Raw genomic sequence first — 18,513 nt, forward strand, 5'->3', positions numbered from 1 at the left:
TTGTGCCTTACATGCATTCTCTCTCTCTCTCTCAGTCTCTCTCCAATAAATGGAATGAGCTGCTTTGCATAGATTGCAGCATGGATTTCGTAGGTGATGCACATGATCAGGTGATGACCTCTGCACCAATCAGTGTCCTCCACTTGCTACCTGTATGCACTATGCTTTGTAGTACTTCCAATTACCACTGTCATGGCAACCAACTACTATAAATCCCTACATCATGTGGGTGTGGTCCCTTTACCTTTCCTGTATGATGGACATCCTTCCTGTGTGTGGGCAGCAGTGTTACAGACAGCAGGTAGCAATACCTCTTATAGGAGAACCTGCACACTCAAGCCAGCTACATATCTGTAGGAGGTTTCGGAACTACAGACAGAGTGTGAGTAGTGTTGTTGTATGCATTGTATAGCACAGGTGTTACAGGGTTTGTGTGCACATACTTGTTTAACTTGGAATGCAGTCTGTCTGCATAGCTCTCAACTGTGGGCCTATCCACTTGATGGCAAGAGGTGTGCCTATTATGTTTTGTCTGTCCACCGCACAGGTCTTGTGTCAGATATATCACTGGCAGTGTGAGTGTTGAGTGCTATCAGTACATGGCTGCATCCATTTCTGTTTCTAACTTTATATTCCTGACTAAGGGTATGTTGCAGACTATCTTGTAACACAAGCGACTTGCTTAGTGTATGACAACAGTTTTACACATATGGGCCTGTGTTCCAGCCTCTGTCCTCCACCTACATACCAGGCTTTGTACATAATGATACATATGACATGCTGTCAGGGGTTGTTATGTAGTGGGCTGTGAGTATGTCATGCTGCCATTCCTGCCATCAGTCCACTGCTGTTGTGTCCCCCACACATATTGTGGGGTTGGGTCCATATATGTGTGGGCTTCACCTACACAATACATGTGTGCACTTATGCACTCCAGAGGACAGTGTATGTAACAGTGGTATATGGCCTTGTATTATTGAGTCTAGGGGGGGTGCACCATAACTAACCTAGGCTGTTACAACATGTGGGAGTATCAGGGGTAAGCTGCCTTAAGGTATCTGGATGTACATTACCATACAATTCACCTTGGGTAAATGCAGGCCTACTGCTTCCTGCCATACAGACTGTTCTGTTTGTCAGTGTGATTGTGATGGTGTCAGTTATGCCTTGTTATATAACAGATACATCCCATTGTGTCAACTGAGGTCTTTACCCCCTTAGGATTGTGTACAGAGTGTAGATAGAGGCTGCTGGACTATACATCTGCATTACTTACTGTTGATTGATTGGTATCCTGTGGCCTAGTCTGTCTTTACTATTGTACTACTTGAAGGCCTCGGCCAGGACAGCAACATATGTAAACCTTTCCAGACTACTGTATTAATATAACTGTTTCACAGTTGCGTTACTCTGTTTATATGTATGTCAGTGTCTAAACAGCTATATGACATGGCATATACAACTGTAATAGTACACAAATAATGCTTTCCCCATGTATGCAAACCTGTGTGTGGTCTTATATCCTTTGACCTCTCTGCGGGTATATGTTGCAGACATCAATTGTCATTTGTATGGGTGGCTCATACAGTGTCAAGTTGGTAAGGTGGCAACTGTAGGCATAGTGGCTGTTCCGTATTGTGTGCACCTTCTACATATGTATCTTCCTATACATATCTCTGTGTGTGTATGTGTAGTTACATATATATATATGCATATATATATATATATATATATATATATATATATATATATATCTGCATATATGTGTCTGTGTATATGTATCCTAAGAATGTTGATTGCTTCCACATTGTACATTCCCCTATGGTAGCCAGGCTGCATGATATGTTACTGATACCAGCCTGATGACATCATACAGGTGGGATGGAGTACTGTTAATATCTTATGCCCATGTTGTGTCAGGTCCTGGTTATAGGATCTGCAACAGTTGGTATTGTATTGCAGGGCAGACATGTTTGGCTGTGTGGAGGGGAATATCTATATGTACAAGATGTATGTTGTTTGGGCCCCCTCAACCCCATTAACGGTGCACAAATGTGGACATATATGTTTTTATATTCCCTTTTATATCTATAGATGTATGGCTGTATATCCATATATAGATATATACTTTTAATTATATATATATATATATATATATATATATATATATATATATATATATATATATATAGATGTATATATATATATAGACATATAGATATAGACATATATATCTGTAGATGTATGCATATGTATGTGGGTCTAGGACTATTCACTGAAAGCACATTTCACTGAAACACATTTGACTGTGCACAATTCACTGAAAATTCAATTCATTGTAAACACAATTCACTGAAACACATTTCGCTGAAAGTTATATATGGCCTTTTCCCCATCACTGTTGTGCGACCCTGGAGTTAGTATATATAGTAAAGGGGGAGTGTGGGGCACTGCCCTCCACATCAGGGGGTGTGGGGGCATAGCCCTCCATCTATTTTAAATATTTTAAACTATATACATGGATACTTGCAATTCCAATAAATTACTCTTTTCTGAGTGATTAAGGCACTTTTATGTAGTTGTAAGCGGGTTTCCGCGGATGTAAGAGCTGCTAACTTCCGGTTTCAGTTTCTTATACTCAGTTAGTTTCTAAATTGCTTAACCTGTGTAGGCATTGCTTACCCCCATGCAAACAAGCTCAAACCCACTTACTACTGCTTAAAAGTGCTTACTCCCACTTACCCCTGCGCTAATTTCTTTAAAAGAAAAGAAAAAAAGGGTTGATAGGAAAGTGGTGAAAAAGGGGCACAATGAGGGAAAGACAGTGGGTAAGATAGCTAGGGATGTGCAGGAGGTTGTAGGGATGGTCCATAGCTGCCCAGTTCTTCTACAGCAACAGCTGTGCATATACACTGAATTTGAAGGTAGATTTGGACACTCAAACCCATGAGAGATAGGTGAGGACAACAATAATATGTTGTAATGCCAATTAGACCAGATTACATGTGCCCAGTGGACACATGTGCAAAATGGACAGCTATGTATGGGGCAAGATGTTTTTTGGGAACAGATTGCCCTTTTTTTCAGGTGAGAGTGGGATGTTGGGGAGGGATAGTAGGTATATTTGGGGAGGTAGGTTGGGTAGGTTAACAGACAAGACAAACAAGATGCATACACGGACGGTATGTGACACACATGGGGGGTAAACACCTTGATGGGGAGGGGTGATGGGAAATCAGAAGCCCATGAGCCCCCAAGAGGTAACAGTGGGACTGAGATCCCCACCCATGGGCGGTCACCACTGCACCTTCACAGCCCCGAAGATGGCTGTGCTGGGGGCTAAGTTGGAGAGCCAGGCTGACCCTCTAGTTGTGACACACAGCCCTCAAGCTGGCATAGAAGATCTCCAAACTGCTGATTGAGCTCTCTACGCACCACGACCTTAACCTGGCGATGGGTGACAGCTTCCTGTCCATGCCCGCTCCAAGGAGGGGTGAGCCCCATCCCCTGAGGCAGTTCCACCCGAAGGTGGTGCAGGACCAATGGACAAGAAGGTCCCGGGTTGGTCCCCAGTTGTGCTGGTGCCCGGTGCCATGGCCAGCGGAAGTAGGACAGGTGGGTCCACTGAGACTCACATTCCAATACGTGCTGTGGTGTTTACAGTGTATCAGCATATGTGGGTTAGTAATAGTCAAAACATTCCAGGGTTAAGTATAACAGCATGCATAGATATTCCCATTAACCCAGACACCAGATATGGAACAGTTGCATAACAAACAGAACACATGCATATATGGGACCACAGTGGTAATAACAACAGTATGCAGGTACATTGATGGTACTATGCCACCAATGTTGGAGTATTTCAACATAACACATGCATAGAAACAGATTTAAATAATTATCAACCAATAGGACATATGTCCCAACATAAGAGTGGAGTCATCACGTAGCAGTTGAGGTGGGTATTTAGTGCATTGTCGGAGATATGGTGAGGGGGAGAGAAAGCTGTCAATTAACAACTAGTATATTCCTGTAGTTCACATTACTTTCCTAGTCAGTGCTGTTATCTGTACCTTGCAAGTATTGCTACACTACCCTATTGCCTTAGTTTGGACAGTGATATGGCTGTCAACATCTTTATTCATGAACTGGTTTTACCTACAGTATACACCTCTTACCTGGTATACCTGTGGAGGAATTGTTTGTTAACACTAACTAACTGTTTTTACACATACTCCAAAATTCCAGGTTGATGTTATGCACATACCTGTCCATCTCTTTTTGCACAGACTCTGGCCATGTCTTGACCAGATGCAGTTGAACTGGAACATATGCAGACTGTTGCCCTCTTCAAACTTTAGTGACTTACAACACTCTTATACAGGATTTCCTACACAGTTATATTATGTAGCACAGTGTAGGTGACAGTGATCAGTGATACCTTATTATTCAGAGCAACTGCAACATTCACAATTCCATACAATATCAGAGTAAGCAGTACCAGTACAGGTTATCAAGCTTTTATGTCTCGGCACAGTGTTCGTATCCGATGTACCTGTGGGAGCAATGTTTGTTAGCACTACCTGAATGTTGCCACACAAAGTACCAGATTACACATTAGTATTATGCACATACATCTCACTCTGTTACTGTACACACTCTGGTCACAGCTTGACAACATGGGGATGTAGATCGGACATACTTGATTTATTACTCTCATAACAGTTTGGGGAGTTGCTAGAGTGACAGGCTTGTTCTTATAGATGTGTGACAATCAGTTGTATTTCTTGTTTGCTGCCTATATGTCTGGGATCATCCCACTAATTTCCCAGGGGTACAGAGTGACAGGCAGCAGATATGGGTCAACTTACTGGACTTTCTGGATATATCTGTACAGTTGTGCGGTATGATTCTGTATGCAGACTACTGCCACTCCCAGGATTCGAACCATGGTTGTGTGTGCTACAAATACAACAGTTCACGTCTCAGTTGCATGTGCTATTTGTATTTTGTTGTCTGTCTTTTCACTGTTTTCTGTCTATGTCTCTCTCAGTTGTACTAAATGACCTTTGGGGATTACACCAGTCATATACAGACATTCCTACACATTCTATTTATGTTGCACAGTGTGGGCAACAGTTCTTAATACAACAGTACTATTAAGTGATTGCAAATCTACATTACCATATGATACCAGAGTATACACATGCAGTCCAGCAGTTAGACCTTTATTGTCAGGCTATTATGCTTTTATTTACATACAAACTATATGAGAATCTTCCTGCCATATTCTCTGGTGTATGCAGTACTTGCCTTAAACAATACAGGTTTTATACTGGCAATTAACTTACTAATGCTTTTAGATTTATTTCCTATGACAGCACATACAAGAGTATTACTAACCTGCCTTGCATCACAACCTCTGCAGGCGACATCCATGGGCCTTCTGGTTCATGGCCCACTCAATTGCCACTGTGAAGGACATAAGAGGAATATTTAGCCATACCTATTCATAATATACATGAGCTGATAATTATTTAACAGGTAGTGGAGTGATACTTACACACAGCTGGGACAACTCCTGCCGTCCTAGCCTCTTGGATCCACTGATCCAAGAGATCCTCCTTATGCCACTTCAGGTCAGCATAGTGATGCCTGACCTGCTCACCAGTTCAGGGTATGCCAGTGGCACTGGTGTAGTCACAGTTGAGACAGTCCCAAGCTTCCACCTTATATTGGGAACCCTGGTACTGGCCCTGCAGCAGTCTCTGTTCATGGTCTTTGACAAGAAGTCCTGCCATGACTCTGGACTCCTGGATGCCCCAGCACTGTGCCTAAAAGTGCACTCCCTCTCTCCTTTCTGACATGGTGCCTGCAAATGGGAAGCTACAATCAGTTATGAGATGTATTCACTCCAGTTGGGTTTAAGTAGGGCCAAATTCCCACACTTTGCCATGATTGGCCGGTTTTGAGATGGCTAAGCTATGGGCAAACCTGCTTACCTAAGGTTGGCATTGTTTAAAGGGGTATACTACTGGGCAAATTGAGTTAGCTGGCCTACACATTGCTTTCACCAACTAAGCTGGCCTGTGCAATGCTTAGTGTTGCTTAATATTTACTTTGCATTATATTTGCTTTTTGGCATTGATTTATTATTCATTACATCTTATATATATGTCTTTTATCCATGATTCATGTGTACATACACTGTATGGGGTCCTTGTGTTTAATAGGGGACTTCAACACTCTCTTACAATTATACCTCACATCTGGGCTTACTTCTGTACTCCAGTTCACATATCTATGTTATGTAGTAGGTTACAGAACATATGACTGTATACTGATTCCTTTCACATGTTACATTTGATTTTACTATAGTGAGGATTTGTTTGGTGATACCTCATTCTTATATATTGCTGTGATGGCTTGGTGGTTAACTGCTGTGACTATAATGTATAGGGTCCTGGGTTCAAGACCTGCAAGGCTGTTTATTTTGTTGCTGGGCAGAACAAGGGCCATTGGATACAGAGTGATTAAGGCACTTTTAAGCACTTGTAAGCAGGTTTGCATGGGTTTGCGTGAGGATAAGAACTGCTAACCTCCGGTTAATGATGCTTATGGAGAGTTAGCTTCAATATTGCTTAACCTGAGTGCGCAATGCTTACCCCCACACAAACGGACTTAAACCCGCTTACTACTGCTTACATATGCTTACTCCCGCTTACTACTGCTTAATAGTGCTTACACTTGCTTACTAGTGCTTACTCCCGCTTACCACTGCATTAATTTAGACAGTGATGTCTAATGGTTCTTGGGCAGATGGGGGATTTGAAAGCTGTATGGAGTTATCATTCATTACACAATTTACCTTCCATTTGTACCCCTGATTCCTATGATTATCTGTGGACTTTACAACATTATGACACTGACACCTCACATCTGCATTTAATGCAGTACTCCAGTTTACAAATATATGTTATTTAGTAGGTTATGCAACTAAAAATATTGGTCATAACGTGATTTGATGTGGAAAATGGAATGTACTGCAGTGGGACTCGAACCGAGAATGACTGCTCATTAGGTGAATGCTCTGCCCACTACACTATTGCTATACTACTTCATTTGCATATATCTTCCTTTTTATCCTCTTCTGCCATTTAAGCTGCATTAACCATAGTTAAGCGATGGGCAAACCCGTGCACCTATGGTTAAATTTAATCTGTTTCCTAAAAAAAAAAGTATCTTTATATTGTTTGCATTTACTATTGCTCATTTACACATGGAGGGATGTTGCTGGGGGTATGTGGACACCTATGTGCGGTCTTGCTCATTCTTTTAGGGCTTTCTGCTGTTTCTTCATTGCAGGGGCATGTATATTCTGAGAGCTCTGCTCTCAGACACGCCCCCTACACACTTGCATGCTCCATATAAGATTAGGAGCTCAGGCAGCATGCCTTTATTAATACGCATGGTGCGCTGTGGGCCTGCTCCTAAACGGCCGCTTCCTTGCAGGACTAAGCTAGTCCTGCATGGAAGATTAGTAAATCCAGGGGTGTATCTCACAATTTGTAGAATGAGTATACAGATGAAAACACAATCAGTGTACAAGCCAATGCAAATATTGCACTGAGGGGAGATAAGAGTGCAGATTTTGATCAGTCTGATAAAGTAAATGATAGTCATTTAAGATTTGTTAACCGGGAAAGTCCAACTTGGAACAAAGCCAATTTTCAGCAGAGGCCTGGGGAGAAACACTCCAGATGCATGTCTTTGTGATGTGGGTGGAAACAGGAGCACCCAGTAGAAACCCACACGAATGTAGGGAGGACATGCAAACTCCACACAGAAGCCACCCCAGCCGAGAATTGAACCGGAGTACCCCTTGCTGTGAGATGACAACACTACCGCTGCACTGATTAGTTCTATGAAAAAAAGGATTTGCAGCTTATCTCTAAATGGTGTCACAGTCCAACACCAAACCAGAGTATTTATCTGTGATTGTTTAAGGTTAAAAGGAATAACAATATTTCATTGTTTACAGGAAAAAATATGGAATAATGTACTGATTAATACAGACAAATCAACTTCAGTTACAAATAGATTTTTATTAGAGGACACAAATGCAGTTTTGTTAGGATTTAAAGGATCAAAGATTATAGCAGCTAACACTTGGAAGTGTAAGAGCGCCATACTAGGTATGGACATGTCATTAGAGTTATGTGTTGTTTTAGACTTCATTAACAAGATTTTTGCAAATGTACAGATTCTGAAGAACTGGTTATGACAGGAGCATGCAGATTTATGGGTTAAAAATAAAATAAATTCCAGTTCAGCTGACACAACTGAAGTGCTTAGAAAGACATATTGGGTGTAGCCAGTTAGCAAAAAAGGATAACTGTACGCATCTATGTTGTGTAGGGTATACCAGACAAACAGTCAAGTTCATTTGTAGAATAAAGGGTTTACAGTTAGGTTTGGCAAATTAATTTTTTTGTGTTATTGTTTTGTTTAGCAGTCATTGTTAAGAGCTTTGTATTAAAGTGTTGCAATGCATAATACAGGCAGAGACAAAAAAGCATTCATAAATATTGCTATACTTGTAAAAAGGACAGACAAGTAAAGTTCCAGAATTAGATCAGTTCAGCTCTAGTAATACATGTGTAAATAATGCTTTGTTAGTTTACAGAAGGTAAAATTTAAAGTCAACGCTACATTTTAAAAGTGACAGTACAGTCCAAAGTTCAGATCCTATGAATGAAAAGAGTGCATCATATATATTATATGTATTTAAAGCCACAGGTTTAACTCTTATGTTATAAAGGGCAGACAAGTAAAGCTCCAGAATCAGATCAGTTCACCTCTAGTAATAAATGTGTATACTATATAAGAAACTTCATGTACTTATATAAAGGACATACAAGTAAACTTCCAGATAAAGAAACTTCACACAAACACTCACCTGTCTCCAACTTGTATTACTTTGTCCTTTTGCTACAATTTTGTCAGGATCAACTCTTTCTGCAGGTTGGATTGCATCTTTACTAATAAAGGTCTTTGCTGTTTTCCCATGGCGATATTTGGAGCATACATATGGTGTTCCCTTTCAATTGAAGAGTTTCTGCTGTGGAATACCAGTCCAGTTGCTTACTTGTGCCTTCACAAAATTAGTAAAGCTGTTCTTTTTAGTTTCTTTGATACAACAGAAAATCTCAGATTTTCCCATAGGCACTCTGTTCTCTAATTCTACCATTTATTGAAACATCTGTTCTTGAGCTGTCTCATACTCAGCCAGCCTTTTCTTCATTTCAACCTGTCATTTTTGCAGTTTTATAAGCTCATATAACTATTTAAAGCTCATTCTATTTTTTCCAGCATTTTCTTAGCTGAATTGATATAGTCCTTCAGTGTTTCATTTATTTTAATCAGTTCTGAGTACATTTGACTTATTTTTCCTCTAGACTACTGAAAGCCATTTCTTGCACCAAAGCTGGAGCTTGACCTGCTTTTTGCTGAATAGTTGCACGATACTTCCCAGTCACTGTTTTCTGTTCACCTTTTCTAGTTGTTTTTTTTCAGGCATTTCTGTAGTTTAATTTCTTCTTTACAGGCATCCAGGCAGTGTACTTACTAGCCTGTAACTACATTTTATTCAAATTGGCATTATCTGTAGCTGCAGTTTTTCAGTTTCTGTTTTCACCCTGGGAGACCTGAAATTAAACTGTTGATCGGTATGCAGTCATACTGGAAGTCCTTGATTTGTAGTTATTTTGACTACAGTGGCTAAGATTTTATTGAGCTTGAAGCTTCCTAATGGTTCTCTTAAACTCTTTATATGCTAAGTAGAATGAGACCTTTTATAATAATTTAATTTAATTATTTCTATTGTTATCAAATTTATTTAAACAGTTATTCTACCACAGTGGGCTGTTTTTTTTTAATTTCTTATTATATGTGGCATGGACAAGGACCACCTTATCAATGCAACCATTTAAATGTGAGTAGAATTCAGAGGCACTGGCAGCAGATTTAGCAATGACATCCATCACAGGAGGATTAGAGTGGAATTTATTTAGGCCTAGACCATTAAATAAATGTAGAAGTTTTGCTTTTGAAAATTCCCTAAACATAGATGTATTTACAGGGGAAATACCACTAGTTTTAAATGAAAATGTCACAAATTTATAGTATGATTTAACAAAGCAGAATGATACATATAGAAATTTATAAGAAATGGCCATGTTTGTGTGAAGATAATATCAAGGATATCGAGACCCCCAGTAGGATGGTTAACTATACATAAAACAGAGTTAACACTTATAATATCAGTGAAGTGTTGGGTCTGCCAGTCAGCCAGTTTTTTGATGGATATTGAAGACCCCAAGTAGAAAGGTGCGGAGTTTAATGGGGATTTTAGCTGATGTGTTATGATAGCTAATGATTGTTGAATAACTTGCTATAAAATGGTAATTTGTCTTGTTTATGTTTGATCTAGGACCTCCAATATGGTGTTCCAAGGAATTTGTCATGAGGTGATAGTATCCTTGATAAATACTGATATCCCCCCACAATTGCCAGTAAGTCTGAAGACTTAATAGGCGCTATACCCAGAAAGAGAGGAAGTTATTACATTGCCCTGAAACAATTGAACATGTAGCTACACACACACACACACACACACACACACACACACACACACACACACACACACACACACACACACACACACACACACAAAGACACACAAACACACACACACACACACACACACACACACACACACACACACACACACACACACACACACACACACACACACACACACACTCACACACACACACACACACACACATATATATATATATATATATATATATATATATATATATATATATATATATATAGCATAGATAGGTTGGGGCAAAGGCTGCAACTTTCCTGCCTGAGCGCAAAGTGTTAGGGGTGCAGTCTCTGATCCCATCATCCTTGATTTCCAATTGCTCTGCAGTTCATCCATTTGCAGTCAAACCTGAGCGCTGTAGCACTCCATGTGTATTCTAAACAGTAGTAATGGCTTGCTACATTGCAGCAACAGTTTAAAGTGAAAAAAAATTTTTTAGTAAGACCAGAGTGGTGTAGTGTTCAGAATGTGGCCTAAACTGTAACAATTGCTTGCTACACTGTTGCAAGTAGTTTGTTACAGTTTAAATGTAAATAATAATAATAATCATGTGTGTGTGTGTGTGTGTGTGTGTGTGTGTGTGTGTGTGTATGTTATTGTTTTTCAAAATGAAAACCTGAGTACTGTAGTACTCAGTGCAGGGTATACATTGTAATAATTGCTTACTACATTTACAGCAAGCAGTTTGCTACAATTTAGAATAAAGAAAATGAAAACTCAGCAAGGCCACCACGGCTTCCAGTATGATACAATGTTTTATTACTTTGTGATTATTTAATTAGTCAACTTCTGATGAAATCATTAAATACTATACTGATACTATATATAATGATGTGTTTTAAGGAGTTGTGTAAGGATCTAATGAAGCGTAGAATGTCTACGTGAAAGTGCTTGTCCTATCTATTATACTGGAACTTTTATCATACTGGAAGCCGTGGTGGTCTTGCTGAGTTTTCGTTTTCCTTATCTGTATTTTATTCAACAAGATCTTTGGGTAGTCATGGTGTTTTGTTTGCTACAATTTAGAAGAAAAAAAAGATTATTTTCCTTTGTTTTTACTAAAATATGTGGAAAGAGGTTTGAGGGCAGGATGCAAAAATGAGACCTGATTGGTTCCTGCATTTCAGAAGTGCCAGGTACTTGATCCCTGATTTTTATTTTTTTATTATTAATTATTATATTTTTGCACTTCCATTGGTTGGTGTGTCAGTAACTGGATCAGACTTTCTTTTTTTTTTGCTCTTCGCTTAAAGAGCTGGGGGGACATAGATTGGTACAAGATTTGGGTAGGGATTCACATAAAGAAGAACATATCAGGTGACCAGTGTCTCATTTTAACAAAAGAAAAACACATGTTAAATCTATAAAGTTGTTTTTGCCAACTGAAATGCTTGTTGCAACAAATTTACTTAACTGTTACTGCAGAATATAGCCTATATCAAGCAACTAGACAAGAAAGTATAATAATATAGAATTACTGCAGAAGTTAACATTTCACCTGTTTGACCATCTGGAGGGCACGGAACATCTGAATGTACTGCATATTTTTTATACTACTATTTACATCATATACAGAATTAAGCTTTACTAACAGATACGATGTAAAGGGCCTTGCTGCTAAAATTAACTTAAGGTAATGACAAAATACATTTTTTTTGTCTCTGACTTACCAGAAGAAAGCCCCAGTTGATGCAAACTGCAGCAGTTGAGGAGGATTCTTTATAATGACAAATCATTTCTGTAACCATTATAGGATTTACAGTACTAACAATAATGGGTTAAAAGTAAAGCAATACTCAAAAAGCAATCAGGCTGCTTCTATTTGCTCTTCAATCAAAGACCTGAAAGGGGGAGGGAACTAGTTCTTGGGGACAGCTGATATATGTGTGTGTGTGTGTGTATATATGTGTGTGTGTGTGTGTGTGTGTGTGTGTGTGTGTGTGTGTGTGTGTGTGTGTGTGTGTATATATATATATATATATATATATATATAGGTCTGCCTGAGAAGAACAAAAACCCACTTACTCGAATCTGTAAACAGCAAGACAACTTCACCAAATCCACAGTTTAATGAACACTTGGAACACCAGAAAGTTACTGTAGGATAGAAGCCACTTTGCCACCATGGTGAACTTTGCCACTTTCCCCACTGTAGTGCGATCTCAGAGCTGGTATATTTAGTCGAGATGGTGTGGGAGCACAGCCCCCATATGGGTGGGTGTGATTTCCTTCGGTGTGTGTTTTTTTTGTATGGATGGATGAGTGGTTAGTTTCCCTGAGTTCAATATCAGTTTTCTGATTGTTCATTAAACTGTGATTTTGGCAAAGTCATCTCAATGTTTAGAGATTTGGGTAAGTGGGTTTTTGTTCTTTTGAAGTAGACCCATGTGTGTGTGTGTGTGTGTGTGTGTGTGTGTGTGTGTGTGTGTGTGTGTGTGTGTGTGTGTGTGTGTGTGTATATATATATATATATATATATGTATATGCATATATATATATATATATATATATATATATATATATATATATATATATATATATATATATATATATATATATATATATATATATATATATATATATATATATATATATGCATATATACATACATACACATATACGCTCTGTTTACACATATATATTGTTTTATATTTTTGATATCTAATTAGAAAATAGTATAATGGTTCCCTTATTACTGTTAACAAGTTAACAAAATAGCTTGTAAAACTTTGATCAGACTCAGCTACATAATTCCTTTCATGGATTTTTCCACTTCACTTATTCTGATTGTTGGATTAAACTGAATATGTGCTTTTATTAAGGACCTGCAGGCAGTTATGTAGTTAATCATTATTTTGCCATTTTTGATAAACTTTAATACAAGCTGTAATTCAGTTATAAATATCAGGAGACAATTATCCTTGTAGGTCTATTATTTACAATTCCAGCTTTAGCAGAAGATCAGTATCAGTATTTAGTTTTGTTTTACCTTTTTGTATTAGCATTCTGTAAATATTATTAATGGGAGAGATTAATCCAATGATTCAAAGTCAAATGTTTTGGGAACAAAAGATTCCTAAATGAATCATTAAGAAAGTAAATACAACTTTGTTGTAGCGAATCTGCATCTTTTTACCTTAGCCATAAGTCTTCTCTTTCAAAAACATATTACCTTGAGAGAATTATCCTATCTGGTACTTTTTCAGTGTAGGAATCTGAAATGTTACTATAATGTTTGGTTTCATGAGTCTATTTAATTGTTATCAAATGGAACTTTATAGTTCTAGTTTCCTTTTGACAAATGAGATCATCGTAGGGTTTAGTATGGCACTAGAATATCCATCACTAATCCTGAATTACACTTGCATATCATCAGGTAATGATCAGTTACTAGTACTTCCTCATCCAAAAAACTACATTTCTAATTGTCTATACTCTGCATGCAGGTTTTGCATTAATAACAGTGTGACACTGTGCTTCTTTATGTTAACTCACAGAATACTCTTTCAGACTAACTACTCTTCTGTGAAGTTTTTCCCAGCAAACCTACTCTACATGTCTAAATTTGGTGTTATTCATAAAAAATGCTTGCTCTATTCACTACCCCATGAGGAAAGAAAAAAATTGCTGTAAAAGTTTATAAAAAGTTACTATCACCTCATGCACAGGATGTTATGCTTGTTAGTGAAGGGATGGAATGATATGCTTGTGGGTAGGAGGGTGAAAGACCTTATCTAAGACTAAAAGTAGTTGCAATATCGTGGTTAAAGCATGCCAGTACTATAAACTGAAGATGTTGTTTCTATGATTTGTTTGGGGGTATTTATTAACAAAGATGATCTCAAAGAGTGTATGCATCATTTAAGCACATTGTTTTGTACAGTCAGATCAGAACACATTATACACACATCATCAGTGCCATCACACTGCAACTACATGAAAAGAAACAGATACATAAATGCACATTAATACTGGAGGGAGACTGTCATCCTTTATGGCTCCTTTTCTGAGATTTTATAATTTCTGCAAAAATGACTACAGTGTCTTTTTAAAACCATATAAAATGTTTAGGGCTATTTCATTACAATGATGTTCTTGGAAGAAATGTAATTAACAGAAAAGTCTTCACATTTTGGCATTCAGAACTTTTAGTCAATTCATCACTCAGAAATTAAGACCAAATCACATTTTAAAGCACACTTGTTAGTCCACTAGAATGTATTAAAATGTTCATTTTTAATAGCATCTAAACAAAATACAAATGTACGAAGCTTTGCAGATTTGACTGAAAATAAAACAATACCATTTTTGCCATTTTTTCCAAATGAACAGCACAAATGTTATATTTTTATTTTCAGCTAGTAAATCTGCATGGCTTCTTACACTTGTATTTTGTTTGTTCAGTATTTTACTGACATTTTTATGTGAGTTAGGAGAGGAAGACTGTTTAACATAATAGGGAAGTGGAAGAAAAATACAACACTAGGTCTTACTACAAGATAACCCACTTTCAGAAGATATTACAAAATCAAAAAACAAAAGCTTAGAGGGCAGACATACTATTCTCTGAAGCAAGAAAACACAATACAGCTCATGTAGGAATGAAGTATTAAAAGTTATGTATAGAAGCACATTAAAATCTGCAAGTGACTCATTCCAAAGCTCAGGTGTGGGTTTGGAACAGACACATGCGTTTACAGGGATGTAAATGTTCATCTCATTCACTTGTGATCTGTACCTGTGTAGTAAAATGTAGTGAGCAGTATACTAAGGGAACCAAAATCTGTCCAATGTATGTAGATTTCATATGGGTTATAGTCACATATGTAGGTAATGTGTGAACAATAATTACATGTCTGTGATGGAACTCATTTGTTATGAAATCAAAGAAGACCATTGTGACTTCAGCTATGGATATTCAACAACAGCTAATAATATGAGAGAGAATCATAATGGGAATTTCTTATCTTTAATTAAAAACAATGGTCTGTACAGTGTTGAGGACCTGAACCTGGCACTATCACACAAAGTAAGTGGCATTACATTTTGAATTATTATATACTCTAGTAGAAATGAGGTAAAAGAAGGCTAACCAGATCTAGAGTGAATTTCCCTCAAAACAATTCTTGCAATATGAAAAATAACAGACTTTAAAAACATCAAAGCATCCAGTCAACATTGGAGTTCATTAGTGACACAGAAGGTTAATAAGAATTCAGGTCCTGTTAAGTTTATTTAATACAGTGGGTCAATACATGACCCTGCTGGAGAGACAAATATGTGTCCCGAAAGATCCCCTGCACTACATCCATGTAAAACAGAGTTCATCCCTGACTGTATTCAGACCAAACCTTGACAATTGTAAATTTACCCCTGGTCTGTCCCTCTTTTCCCTTATGGACAGAGACTGCCAGTAAGAAAAGTATTACCCTAACACCCCCACTACAGATCCTTAGCTATATGCCTACTAACATGCCCAATCCATATATTTGGTACACAAATGGTCTGGAGTGTGTGGCTAGGCTTGTAAGGACCCTGGTAGTCATTAGCCTAGTAATAACCTATGAACTTATATGAGGTGCTGCTACACCTAGTATGGTAGTATCTAGCTATCTATTTCATTTCTTTATTTGTTTACTTTATCTGTTAAGTGGGATAGAGCTCTGATTCTCATGGACCTTTTTCAGACCCAGCTCAGGATACTTCAGATGAGAAAACATGTACAAATGCATACAAAAACAGTGTTTAAAAGTAGAATAAGATATGCAATGCAGGAAGACGTTTATATAAATATTAAATAGAGTCAGTACAGGAAAAGGTACAAGATGAGATTGGGGGAATTTAGTAAAGCCTACATCATTTTTTTTGTGTGTGCATTGGGCTACAATGCATACATGAGCGTGAACATTTTTAGATTCAGTAAGTGCCACTTAACGGCGTACAAGCACGCGTAAATAAGGACAGTTTCGCGTAATGCAAATTACCTAATAAGCAGGTGAATATTATGCAAATGACCCAGATGGAGTGATCCCAACAAGCAGAAATGGATCCGTGTAGATCTTGTGTCCATGTCCGTAGTGTATGTGGAATTTTTCCACGTACAGGAGTCTACACGGACAGAAGACGATGTAGGGACATAACTCCCCAGTAAATGATAGAATGCATACATATATGTTCAAAATGTACATTGTGGATGTCTGAAAAAGGAAGGGAATATGTAAAAATGCATTTTTTTGTTTTAATAATTTTGGCATGGTTCCACTATTCACCACAGTGTGCAAACATGCTTAATTGAAAAAAAAAAGCATTTTATGATATTATCTGTTATAGGACATTGCATCAGGTCCATGCAATGGTGCAAGGGTGCTGTTGCCCAGGTCATACAGCTATGAACCATGTAGTTTCCAGGCCGTCAGCATGGATTTGTATGCAAATGAGATGGATGTCTTGAATAGCAAAAGGCAGTAAGTGTTTCTGCATATCCACTTCGTGTAGGCTCCCACACCATGCCACTGGATCTGGCTGCAAGTAGGGGGTGTTTCCATTCACTTTTAGGATTGTTTAATTCCCACTGCATGTGTTTGCACTGTGTGCTGCATAGTTCAGTCTGTTTGCATGGAAAGACCACCCAGGTCACAATGATGACATACTCAGCAAGTAATTAAAACCGGATAGCTTCATTTATTGCTTTTTTGACTTTTGTATAAGCTATGCTGTGCAGCGATGTGCATAGCTTAACATGTTTGTGCAGCATACTACCCATGTGACAGTGAGGAGTAGGCAGGAATGAATGGAAATAAAGATATATTCAATGAATATTTACTAGTGAGCATAAGCTATGCTGCGCAGCGTGGGACATAGTGCCATGTCACGCAATAAAGTAGGGCCATTAAATTATGTTGTTTACATTCTAAGCAGGTGAAATGCATAATAGTTAGCCAATCACACATGCTGGACCTACAGCAGCCCTGTATAAAGTATGCATATACTCTACATTCTGATTTTTTCCCTAGTACTCTTGACCATTGGAGTAAAGGCTTGGAAATTTCAATTGAGATAATACTAGGGGTTGCTGCAAGTCTGCTATATCTGTATGTGCTAGATGCTGAAGTCAATGCTGCTGGCACTGCAGACAATAGGCATAGGCTGAGAAGGAGAATACTGTTCAGGTCCAGGGTAACCTTTCAGGACGTACAAGAGCTGGAGACTGTGGATCGCTACAGGGAGGACAGGGATTTATTACAAGAACTCACTGAGCTTTGCCTTTCTCAACTCAGAGGCAGAGCCAACAGAGAGGAACCCATCCCAGTGGCAACAAAGGTATTTGTAGTCCTTAGGATAATAGCTGCAGGTACTTTTTAAAGAGCAACTGGGAACATGATGGATGTGTCACAGGCATCTGCATCTAGGATACTCCTGGATGCTATGCTACCACATGCCAGTGAGCACATATCTTTTCCCCTCTCCCCTGAGGTGAAGGCCAGCAATATGCAACCTTCTACAATGTAGCAAACTACCCTGAAGTACTGAGAGCCATAGATTGCACTCATGTACATATCAAGGCACCACTGATGAGCAGGGTAGAATCTATGTTAACCGCAAGGAGTACCTCTCCATCAACTGACAAGTTGTGTGCAATGCCCAGGGGATTATTCTGAATGTGTGTACTGGCAGCCCTGGGAGTTATCTTGACTCCCATATCTGGCACATATCAGAGCTGTACTGGATGTTTGCTAGGGGGAGACATCTCACATGGCCATTTACTGGGGGATGCTGTCTACACCTTGGAACCGTGGATGATGATACCCATCAGAAATGCACACACACCCACA

Source organism: Protopterus annectens, chromosome 1.part0 (assembly GCF_019279795.1).
Source record: "Protopterus annectens isolate FY-2018-M chromosome 1.part0, PAN1.0, whole genome shotgun sequence".
NCBI classification, from domain to species: domain Eukaryota; kingdom Metazoa; phylum Chordata; order Ceratodontiformes; family Protopteridae; genus Protopterus; species Protopterus annectens.